The 12,269-nt window shown below is 33.5% G+C and overlaps 1 protein-coding gene and 1 long non-coding RNA gene across 2 annotated transcripts in view; one reads left to right on the top strand and one right to left on the bottom strand.

The window, feature by feature from the left end:
* Positions 1-12,269, top strand: part of Top3beta (DNA topoisomerase 3-beta) — a 100,371-nt gene that overhangs the window by 49,468 nt on the left and 38,634 nt on the right. The window lies entirely within an intron of this gene.
* Positions 5,722-8,202, bottom strand: LOC140439907 (uncharacterized). The gene is made up of 2 exons (XR_011950750.1): positions 8,075-8,202; positions 5,722-5,881 (listed from the first exon to the last, which is right to left on the bottom strand). It is a non-coding gene; the product is annotated as an uncharacterized lncRNA (long non-coding RNA).

Here is a 12,269-nt window from a genome sequence, read left to right as displayed (position 1 = left end):
CTAAGTCTCGTCTTGTTCTTGCATTTGGGCAACACTAGTTTTTAGCTGAACATTCAGAAGTTACTGTTGTTTGCCCTAACAATGATAAAATAATATTTCAGTAAATGTAGAATTTTCAGCTCTATTGTATGTAAATATCGGTTTTGAAAATAAAACGAAAATGGAGAACAAAGCGGTAGTATAATCAAATAAAATGTAATTCACATAAAGAAAAAGAAAAATCGTAGTTAATTAAATAATATTAAAAAAACTATTCGAAGTTTATTAAGTCTTCTACGTCATCTTCTTTTAATGTAAGTCAGAAATGCCGTCTGTTTTCGGGCATGAGGGGATACAGTTGCGAAACTATAGCATACCCCGGACATGTTCCGAATAAGTTCGGGATTAGTTTTCAAGACGCAGGCCTCAACGTAAACTTGTCCTGGACATGTTCAGGATTTTATGCACCGCGAACAGTCGAAATGAATGTCGACCAAGAATGTAATATACTCGTTGTATATTAACATCGTTAATGTCAACAAATGCAAGAATGTATGTCAACAATAAAAATAGCAGGCAGGGATTAGCTTTTCTTAGAAATGTGATTAGCGTCTTTTATTTCGAAAATGTAATTTGGTATTTCCACGCCAAAATTCTTTTTTACTGCTCAAACTTCAGTATCACACATCATAATAATTGGTCTCACGGTAGTCTTATAGAACTTACCTTTTCGTTCTATTGGTAACTTTCTATTACACACCATTCTGTACATCTCTCTATTTCATCCATCCTAATCTAATTTTACTACTTGCATTGGAAATGACATTTTTAAAGAACATTCCAAATATTCTGTGCTGGACCTACGTAATTTTGTAAGAATTTCTTACATAGTAATTATTGATCTAAAACAATATCAATGGATTTGAACTTGTAAATTTCTCAATGCAAAAATTTATTCTAATAAAATCAAAAAAATGGGACGGTAAAAAAATTACATTCTCTGACTTTGGCCTTTATTTCTAAGAAAAAAAAAATAGAGCCGAACTAGGTACCCTCATACGTATTTTTCATTATCTATATCCCCTAAGATAGATCAGGTACCTGTAATATTTTTTTTCAGCTATTTCGTTTTCTAGACTGGTGTAAAAATCTATCCAGTTGTGAGGAATGCGGCTCTCACTCCCTGTAAGGGAAAAATTCACTCATACCAGATACCTACTGTCGCCTGTAGCTTTGGTGGGTCTTTTCGTGTTATCGAACCCTACGTAACCTAGTATACTACAATCTGTACTTCTACGCTTATTCTTAATTCTGTTGTATACTTAATATGTTATATTTTTATTATTATACCGTTATGCTGTGGACCCGTCAATTTCATGAACCAAAAGCCACAAACATGATATACGCAGTGGCGGATCCAAAGGAGAGGTCATGACCCCCCCAAACAAAATATAGTATCAATCAAATAATCCTAAAAAAATAATTTAAAACCTATCAACCCTATAAGCAGGAAGTTAAGAGTTAAATTGATTCAAACTCATTTATTCTAGAAGTAAGTGTAGAATTATGCGGAAGCCTTTTTACATTGCTCTTTAAAAAAATCAACAATTCTGAATACAGTTATACCTCGACTAACGCTACCCCGTCTTCCGTGAATTCAGAGTTACGCTATTTTCAAATTTTGTCAATTCGTCATTTGAGTGAAAGATAATCGATTATTGATGAAATAGAATTACCGCCCACACATTATTGCTCGTTCATTGTACATGACATGACTTTTCGCAGGAAGTCAGCACATTTTTATTTTGTATTAGGTATTTCTTATCTTCAGCTTTGTCTACGAATTGGTTGTTTGTAATTTGAATATGTATTATCATTGTTGAGACTGTGTGCTACATTTTATAATTTATCTATAATAAATATCAAAGTAAATATTGTTGTTGCATTAGCTCTGCCTGATACGTTAATGAATACAAATAAAGGAACTGGGGGCTACTGTCCAAGGTATTTGTGAAAATCGTTGGGTTGAAAGGGATGAAGGTCATCTTCAGTTCCAGGGCGAATCAATCAATCAAAATATACAACGCTCTTAAAAGAATTTCTACGTGGTAGGACAGGAAATTTTTCATTTCAATAGTTTGTCTTAGTGATGTTTTAGGTACAACTGTATCACTTAGTCGTCTTCTTTAGTCACTAAAATTAGATTTGAAGAAGGCTACTGAGGCCATAGGGGACTCTAAATGCATTCTTCAAAATAAATGATCAAATGCTGAATCTGTTTTTAGCAAACTTTACCATGAAGTAAAGGAAATAGCTGTACAACTAGACATTGAATTGAAGATGCCACGTATAGTTTCTGGTCGAACCTGTCGTCAAAACCAACCTGTTAACTCTTGCAAAGAATATTTCCGAAGATCTATTTATTTACCCCTTTTAGACAATATCTTACCTGATTTAGAAGAACGACTTTCACCGAAAGTTATGAATCTATTTATTCTTCGAGTTGTTTTACCTAAAACTGATAACACACCAGAAGATAAAGTTGCATTAAAAAAAATTGTTGACACCTTCCAGGATATTATTGGACCATCAACTGCATATTCCATATTAGAACAAGAATTTTCACTGTGGATTCAAAAGTGGAAAAGAGTCGTGCAAAATAATGGAAAACTTCGTGGTTATATTTTAGAAGTATTAGAAAACTGCGATATTCATATGTATCCAAATATTGTATCCAAATATGAGAATATATCTGCAAATATTAGATACACTGTCAGTCAGTGCAGCAACAGCAGAGCGTATTTTCTACGCTTAAGCGTCTAAAAACTTGGCTCAGAAGTAGAACTTCGGAGGAAAGGTTAACTGGTTTAGCACTTATCAAGATGCATCCTGAAATGTCTCTAGATGTTGATGCAATCATAGAGCAATTTGCTAAATCGGATAATCGAAAAGAATAAGTTTTATAAAATTATATAATATTTACCTATCTTCTTATCATTATAGTATTTTTAATCACTGAACTTTTATTTACTCCTCGTTGCCGGCTGTTGCTGACAATTCGTGAGAAAAATTTCAATACCGAGTAAAAGAATATTTCACTCACTTGTAGCCTAATATGCCTAATTATAGAAATAACTATTTTTAAATTATATTATGTTTTTTGTTGAATAAATTAATTTAAATAAAATGCTGTTTACACTTCTTCTTAAGGTTCCTTCTTTATTACGAAAGGGTGGCTATAACTACAGCAAATTGCTCTCTATCTTGAGCTGTTCTTAGTATCGAATGGGTGTCCATGCGTGTCCACTGTCTTATATTCTTCAGCCATGATGAGTCGTAGAAAGTCATACTTTTCTCCTCTGTAAATATGTCCTAGATAACTCGTTTTTCTTTTGTTTACAATATTTAGGAGTTCTCTTCTCAGCACCTCGTTGTTTTTCACGTGCTCTGTCCACGAAATCTTCAGCATCCTTCAAAAAACACACATTTCAAAGGCTTCTACACGCCTCATACTCGTAAATCCCATTGTCCATGTTGCCACTCCGTATAAGGAATAAATGAAGGGTTTTACAAATTGATATCGAATATCCAACGAGATAAGATAGAGTTTATTAGGAATGTTTAATCTATCTATCTATACAGCCCTTGCTGTCCAATTTTGGACATAGGCTTCCTCTTCCTTCTTCCACGTCTCTCTATTGTAGGCAGTTTGTATTCACTTCGGGCCTGCGTGTTTCTTCAAGTCATCTGACCATCTCATTTGTGGCCCTCTCTTTTTCGTTTGTAACTATATGGTCTTCAGTGTATAATCATCTTATTCCATCTGTCGTCTTTCTGTCTTATGGTATGTCCAGCGAACTTCAACTTCAGTTTTGCTACCTGCGTTAATACATCGGTCACCTTTGGTTTTGTTGCGGATCCAAGTATTTCTTTTCTTGTCTGATAGCCTGATGTTCAGCATTTGCCTTTCCATGGCTCTTTGGGTCTTTGCTATTTTTTCCATGTTTTCCTTTGTAAACGTCCAAGTTTGAGAACCGTAGGTAAGGTATTTTCTATTATTTAGTATATAGGAAAGTTTTCCGAAGGATATCCAAGCCAACCGTATCCTCTTTATTTCTCCGGTCTGATTTTCTTTATTTAATTTAACTTTTCTTCTTCTTAAAGTGCCTATCCGTTCCGGATGTTGGCGATCATCACGGCTATCTTTACTTTGTTTATTGCAGCGCGGAACAGTTCAGTGGTAGTCGTGTTATACCACTTTCGTAAATTTTGAAGCCAGGAAATGCGTCTTCTTCCCGGTCCTCTCTTACCATTTACCTTCCCTTGGAGAATCAGCTGGAGAAGGCCGTAACGTTCTTGATTTCTCATTACATGTCCTAGATATTCCAACTTTTTAGTTTTGACGGTCATGAGAATTTCACATTCTTTCCTCATTCTACGCAGGACCTCCACATTAGTAACTCTGTCAACCCAGGATATACGTAAGATGCGCCTATAACACCACATTTCGAAAGCTTCGAGCCGATTCATAGATGCAACAGTCAGTGTCCACGCTTCCATTCCGTAGAGCAGAACTGTGAATATGTAGCAGTTCAATAGACGGCATTTTGTTTTTAATGATATGTCTCGACTGTTGAAAATGGTTCTCATTCTAACGAATGCTGCTTTTGCTTTTATTATTCGCTGTTTAATTTCTGTTGAGTGATCCCATTGACTAGTTAAATTGGTGCCTAGATACGTATATTGCTCGACTCTTTCGATATTTTGTTGGTTGATTGTAAGTTGAGCGTTTAGTATTGGTTTTTTATTAATTGTCATAAATTTGGTTTTCTTCATGTTAAGAGCTAGTCCGTATCTATTGCTGACTTCTGTTAGGCGATTTGTTAATATCTGTAAGTCATTCAGATTATTTAATAATTTCAGTCAAGTCATTCAGATAATTTAACTAGTTGTCCCAAATATACATATTCTTTTACTTGTTCTATAGTTGTTTGTGCAATTGTAATTAATAATTCTTCTGGTTGGTTGGTCATAATTTTCGTTTTGTTATAATTCATTTGTTGACCTATTTTTGTTGATTCGCTATTTAATTCATCCATCATATTTTGTAATTCTTCCCTTTTATCTGTTATTAATACAATGTCGTCTGCATATCTTAAGTGATTCAAGTATTAACCATTTATGTTAATACCCCGTTTTTCCCATTGTAATTTCCTCATAACGTCTTCCATATGTTATGTTTCAGGAATGTTTAATACATTAATTAATGCTTACAGTTACATCGAGTTATTGCATTTAAATTACTTAACTTTGTTACCTAGTTTAAATTAACAGTCCTTGATTTTTCAGTATTTATATTTTAATAACTTTCCTTTGGTTTAACAGTTTTGTACACTTGTTTTTACTGTCATAGAGTATGTGGGTTTAAATTATTTTTTTTTGTTTAAGTTTAAGACCCCTTATAGTTGTACCACCCTTCTTTGCAACCTTAATAACTTACATGAGGGAGAAAATCACCCTCAAGACGCATGAGCTCTAACCCCCCCCCCCCCCCCCGACAAAAATTTCTGGATCCGCCACTGGATATACAATACTTTCACTTATATCGCCGTAATTCTTATGAGATAGTATCCTATATGCTAGAAGGATTGTAGTATGAGTTACTTATACAAGTTTATAATTGTCGGTTTGAAGATTTTGTGTATAAACTTCTAATAGCTGTTATATAAAAAAAATTTAAAATTTGCTTTCACATATTTAATATTTACACAAACTTTTGATATTACATTTTATACGTTGCATTAAGGAAGTTGAGAAATAACTTTATTGATTATAGCTAATGGATCTGTTGAATTGCCAAAAAGTGATGGAAGAATTGAGTTTTCAATTTGGGCAAAGAAACCTGGAAATAACAAAAGTATTTTAATAAAATTATTTTATATTTAGTTTTTGTTTTTTAATCAATATTAACAACCCTCAGTAGTTGGAAGCTGAAATGAAAGGAAAACTAATCTAATAAAAGAAAAATACAATAAGAATTATTCTTCTTTTTCTACTTCTCCTTTTTTTTGTAGACATTACGTTAACGTTCCATCGTTTTCATGGTCTTCCTACTGATCGTCTCTTGCCCTCTTTACTACTCTATTTGTTATCATTTAGCGATTATAGTTCTTACATTCTTTTAGTTCTTACTTTTTTTTATTATTTCATCCATAATAACGTTGAACAATAGAGGGCTCAGGGAATCTTCCTGTCTTATTCAGGGAATCTTCTTCCTATCATTGCCAGCTTCAATAGGGTCAGTTACTTCTTCTTATACTTTTACTTTAATTGTGTTGTTTTGGTAGATATTTTCGATCGTTTTGATTATTCCTAGAGGTATCTCTCTTGCGTATAATAAATGGATAGGGTCCTTTAATTTGATCAGGTCAAATGCCTTCTTTAAGTCCACGAAACATAGATATGCCGGTTTTTTGTATTCTAATGATTTCTCTTACACTTGCCTCATTATAAATATAGCGTCGGTGCATGATCTTCACGACCTTAAATCCTTGTTGTTCTTCTGCTAGTGTTATAATTTCATTTAGTCTATTTTTTTCTCTTTAGTTGTTAATTTTAGTGTTGTGTTTAATAAATGAATTCCTCTGTAATTTTCGGGATATGATATGTCTCCCTTTTTGAAGAGAGGCACCAAGATACTTGATCTCCATTCGTGAGTAATTCTGTTTTGTTCTATTATTTGTTGGATTAGTTTTAATACTTGTTTGGCCAGATCTGGTCCTCCGTACTTTGGGAATTTGTTCGGTATTCTGTCCTCTCCTGGCAATTTTCTATTTTTTAATTTCCTTAATGCTTCCTTTATGATATTAAAGAATTATTAGTTGACATTATAGCCAGACTCTATAACATGTTATTTTTTTACAAAATTAACAATGAAGTACCAAATTGTTATTACAGCTAAATCAGAAGGATTAAAAACTACAACAAGGAAAACGCAACAAGTATAGAATTAGAGAGGACGCCATAGGAAAAAAGAGCTTATAGTAAATGGTTTTCCAACAGATCTGCTGAGAATTATATTGAATATGTAAGAATGGATAACAATGGTAAAAAAGCTTCAAGAAAACAAAATGAGTTATTTTTGCATGTTAACACAAATGTCAAGGCATAGACAGTATGATAGAAGGAGCAGATTCAACAAAAGTATAGAGATGTCTTAAAAACATGAAAACTAATGGAAAAGAAAACAGACGAACCCTAAGAATATCTGACAAAATGTATGAATATAAATGTATTAATCCCAACGTACAGATCTAAACATAAAATCATAATGAAAAGCGCTATAAGATTTAAAAATAAATCCAAACCTTATTATGGTAATCAAAAAGTGTGTAAAAACATCTCCGCATCACAACCAATATAGTTTTAATCGAATATAGTGGAAAAAAGTATAAGAATAAAGTTAAAACAACCTATTGTTAAGAGTATGTTTGTTTTAGTCTTTTTCTACGGAGTGCAATGTGAATAAGGAATACTAAAATAAAAATGAAATATCACGACTATAGACTACGTAAGAAGAAGTGCCAAAGTTATAGACAAACGATATCAGTGAAATAATAGATACTAAGCATACTTTATTAGACAAGATAGAAGGCAGTTTAGTAATTTAGGCACTTAATGCGGATCGATAAATAAAGCTGGCTTAATATTTAGACGGACCTAACTCCAGGATAAAGAATAGTAGGCAAATAGAAAATGATGCCTTGAACAGAAATAGAAGATGTCTCAATAAAACTGTTTGCCAGGCCAGGCAAATTCAATTTTAATCTCGAACTGAACTTCTTTTCATCGGTAGTACCTGAATGTTCGTCGGTATATAGAGGATATTTTACCAAAAGCAGTTGTTCAATTTGGCCCATACTTAGAGAATAATTTCGTCTTTATGCATGACATTATAACGAATTTATTGCGTTTGACTGTTAAAACACTGGTTGATGATGATGAGTCTGTAGTAATAGATAAACTAAACAAATGAGGAGAAATAGGTAAAGGTGGTCTATAACGTAACAAATTTATAAAACAACAGTAAACTTACCTACAAACAGATAGATTGCTAGAATGTATGCGGAGTTATCCATTGTAAATTGTTGGCAAATCAGACTGAATATGGTTTCTGTGATGATTATCACATATTTATATTCATCGCAGATTCGGTTGACTTAGTATGAGTAACTAATATAATGTAATGTATTGATATTATTCAAACGAAAAGTATAAAATAATTACAGTGTTCAAAAATTATCGTTAATTCTTTTATAATAAATTAAAATATTCAAGAGTTGAATGTTCACATAAATATATACATACATACATAATTGTACAATATTTTAACTTCATTGATCTTTCTTTTATCTTCTAATTTTCATCATAACTTCGATTATGATCGATTACATAACTTCTTCTTCTGCACTTCAAGGATTAGGCTTGCAGTCTGTTCAGTCTTCGTTTTGGCCATCTTCTTCTGGGGCCTACCCAGCGGCGGCTCGCGGCCTAAAAAGGTGGTGAAGATGAAGAAAGCATGCCGGACCAAAAGGAGGTTTGGTACCTACGTCGCGCCCAAAAGTCATTAAAAATTTGTTAAAAAAATGTATAGAATTTAGGGCCCTAATAACTTGAAAACAGTTTTTTAGGGCACTTATACTAGATACGATTCGTTCTGCTTGCCTGGGGTATTTTAGTTCTGAACCTTGACATTTCATTGAGGGTTTCATTGGCGATTAAATTACCACGCCTGCTTAAACGGGTTGGTGAGTTTCGATTCAGCCGCCCACTCTGAGTCAGATGCTGATTGCAGCCGACCACTCTGGATCAGACGCAGATGTTTAAAATACTGGTTGGTCGACCTTGTAAAAGAACATCCCTTTTATCTTCATTTTTCCAATGCCTAAACGGAGTCTCTAATATATTACACACCAAGTCATTAATTTAGCCACCATTTAATATAGTCTTCTGCAGGTCATCATGCAGGGTAGAGTCGATGGCAAAAAGGGAATAAGTAGAAAGAGGAAATCATGGCTGCGAAATATTCGGGACTGGACAAACATGACTGTAGACGAATTATTCCACGTTGCAAAAGACAGAGAAACTTTTAGAAACGTGGTCGCCAACCTCCGTTAATGGAGACGGCATAGGAAGAAGAAGAAGAAGCCATTAATTTATGTCTGTCTAAAATTATTTTTGTTCAAACGAAATCCACGAGAACACTTTATATCCAAAATCCGAAACAAACCACAGAGAAATGTATTAATAAAGTGCACTAAACAAATAAAATTAATACTGTGACTAAACTAAACTAATAAATACTATACTATACACTATACTATAATACCTATATAATAGACTAAATTTCAAAATATTGTCGCTGAGAGAAATTTCCGAAAAATAGGAATACCAAATACACATCCAACAGTGGGTGAAGACGAATATATTTATAGTCGGAACTGCACTCACCAGATAGGCTGACGTCACGTTGCCATGGCAACCGTGCAGATGCATTTCGAATTTTAAAAATTATATTCACCTATTCCTGAATACTAAGATTCAGTACACGGCTAGTGACACAGGTCAGGACTTGACCGTCAAGTACGTACCGCTAATAAAGCTAGTTGTCTTTTTAATTTTTAGATTAATTAAAAGAGAATAAATAATTGATTTCAGAATTTAGATATAATAATGTTGCTTTCATTTTTTATTTATTTGTCTCAATTTAATTATATTTTTTTGGTGAACCTCACCTTCACCTACTTCACCTGGCCGGCCGCCGCTGACACGTGTTCGGTCTTTCAATGTGATCTCTTCATTTTAAAGAATGTTTATTTCTTGTATCGTTAATTGAGTTGATGTTCAGTTCGGCCCTTATCCCGTCATTTTTATGTGATCCCAACCTTTTGTTTTTCTTAAAAATTTCATTTCGGAAGATTGTATACGTTGATTACGTCTTGTTTTGGAAGTGCCCAAGTTTTACTTCCGCATGTCAATATTTGTGCTCCCATCACTTTGTAGAATTCCATTTTTGTTTCTTTACTTGTTCTTAATTTGTAGCGTTCTTTGTATAATGCCACCATCATTTGATATTTATGTAGTTTATTTGTTATATGTGGAAGCAAGTCTTCGGAGGCTTGGAGATTCATACGAAATCTAAGTAGAGAAGATATAAATAGAATATATTTAATAGTCCCTACGAAAAAGAACTACAAAAGTCCAGACCTGAATAACTCCAACAAATACCCAGAAGATACCAAAATTTATGGACCAGAAATACACATTGGAGACTACCTATCTGCCAAACTCATAAAAATCATGAAAAATAAAAGAGCCTATGGACCAGAAGGAATGTTTGCTGAACTTTTAAAAACTGCTACACCAACGCTTGTTAATATGCTGATAGAGCTTAATAGATACCTAAACGGAGATAATATACCTGAAAGCTGTAAATAAGGATGAATTACTCCGATCCATAAAAAAGGAGATGAGGCAGACTGCAAGAACTACCACTGTATCTCAGTAGTCGAAAACTAATATAAACCACTTGAGCTGGAGCAGCAAGCAGGATTTCGAGTTGGACGATCTTGCATCCACCACATCTACACTATAACCCAACTAAATGAAAATAATGGCCAGGGATAGACCAACTTATCTATTATTTGTGGACTTGACGAAAGCTTATGATAGAATACCCCTATGTAGACTATGGCAAATACTGGAAAGCTGATCTATTAATATTACATTTGTGAAAGTAATATAATGATTATACAACGATATTCGATCAAAAATAAACATTAACAACCAGTTCTCTTTAGGGTAAATAAAATATACGAGTACCTAATTGACAAATATATTTGGTCGTTTGAAGTGGGGCATATACATTTTATATATGTCTATGGCAAAGAATAGAATGCAGTAGATATGGTATCTGAATACGGGGAATAGAATCGAAATTAATGAAATAAGTGATGGATTCGATCGTTACTTGATGGAAATTCATTTTATATAACAATAAAACACTGAAAACTTTGTTTTCAAAACATCCACAAAATTTATTATAATATCTTATCACAACAGCTGTTTCGGCAGAGTGCCTTTCTCAAGTGATCTATTTTTGGATGTGTTTACAATTTATAGTCTTTAACGAAATAGGTTGAAGAGGGGAGATCTGTTTGTCTCAAGTTTGTCATTCAGAGTTATGTCTGTTTTTGAATTTGTTAATTTCCATAGATTCTAATAAAGAAGCTTAAGGGCCTTATTTTGGATGCGAAGAATTTAAAATTCGTCATTAAAAGAATGATTATGACCTAGAAGGTGAAGTGCGTATGTAGAATCTGTTTACCTATTATTGAAAACCCGTTTATGTTCTGCTATACGTTTGTTAAAAGTTCTACCAGTTTGACCGATGTAAGTTTTTGGGTAGTCGCCACATACAACAACTTAGGCAAATATATTAAAAACAACAGGTGTCACATTTTATCTTTAAAAAGTAGCCCTCTAGGTGCCCCTGGACCTCTCTGGATGCCCCTCGAAAGGGTCAAAAATAGCCCTTTTTACCATTTATTTGAAGAGCTATATCTCTGAGCCCAGTCGCCCGATTTTAACTCACAAGGTTTCTTTTTGTTGTTATAATGTCAACTTTTTGATGAAATTAATTACAAAACCGCAAAAGATAAGTTTTATTTTATAGGTCAATAAGAACGAAAAGAAAACTTACAAAATTTTATGATTTTCAGTTAATTGTCAAAATTTAAACCAACGAGGAAAAAATTGTAGAAACAGGTTAAAAACCTTTTAAACGAACGTTGGTAAATTACAATCCATCTAGTAGATTCGAAGATCCAATCGAATATTACCTACGATATGTCATGGTCTGTCATTCTCTATACATGCAAATAAGATTTTTTTTGCTGTATTTCTTCTATGATGGGGTTATGTCCATAATTTGTTTTATTCGTTCATTTGATACGTGCATCATTCTAGATAAACCTGCTGATCTGCGCCAAAAATAAATTTCCAGAACAAGGAGCTTTTGTTTGGTTCTCTTAGTGGGTTGCCAGGTTTCGCATCCATAAAGTACAACACTTTTAAAAATGCGCTGTTATGTAGGTCTATTCTTTTCCGTGTAGAGATAGTTTTTGATCAAAGTAGTTAGTTAAGTGCGCCTATTCTTTTTTTTTTGTCTTTTGTATGATTCGTTCTTCGATTCCTGTTTTAGACGTCCAATTTCTTTCCATCTTTGCCAC

The sequence above is a fragment of the Diabrotica undecimpunctata genome, chromosome 4 (assembly GCF_040954645.1).
Source record: "Diabrotica undecimpunctata isolate CICGRU chromosome 4, icDiaUnde3, whole genome shotgun sequence".
NCBI lineage: Eukaryota > Metazoa > Arthropoda > Insecta > Coleoptera > Chrysomelidae > Diabrotica > Diabrotica undecimpunctata.
Note: the sequence above shows the minus strand (reverse complement) of the source record. Positions and strands in the feature narration are given on the sequence as shown.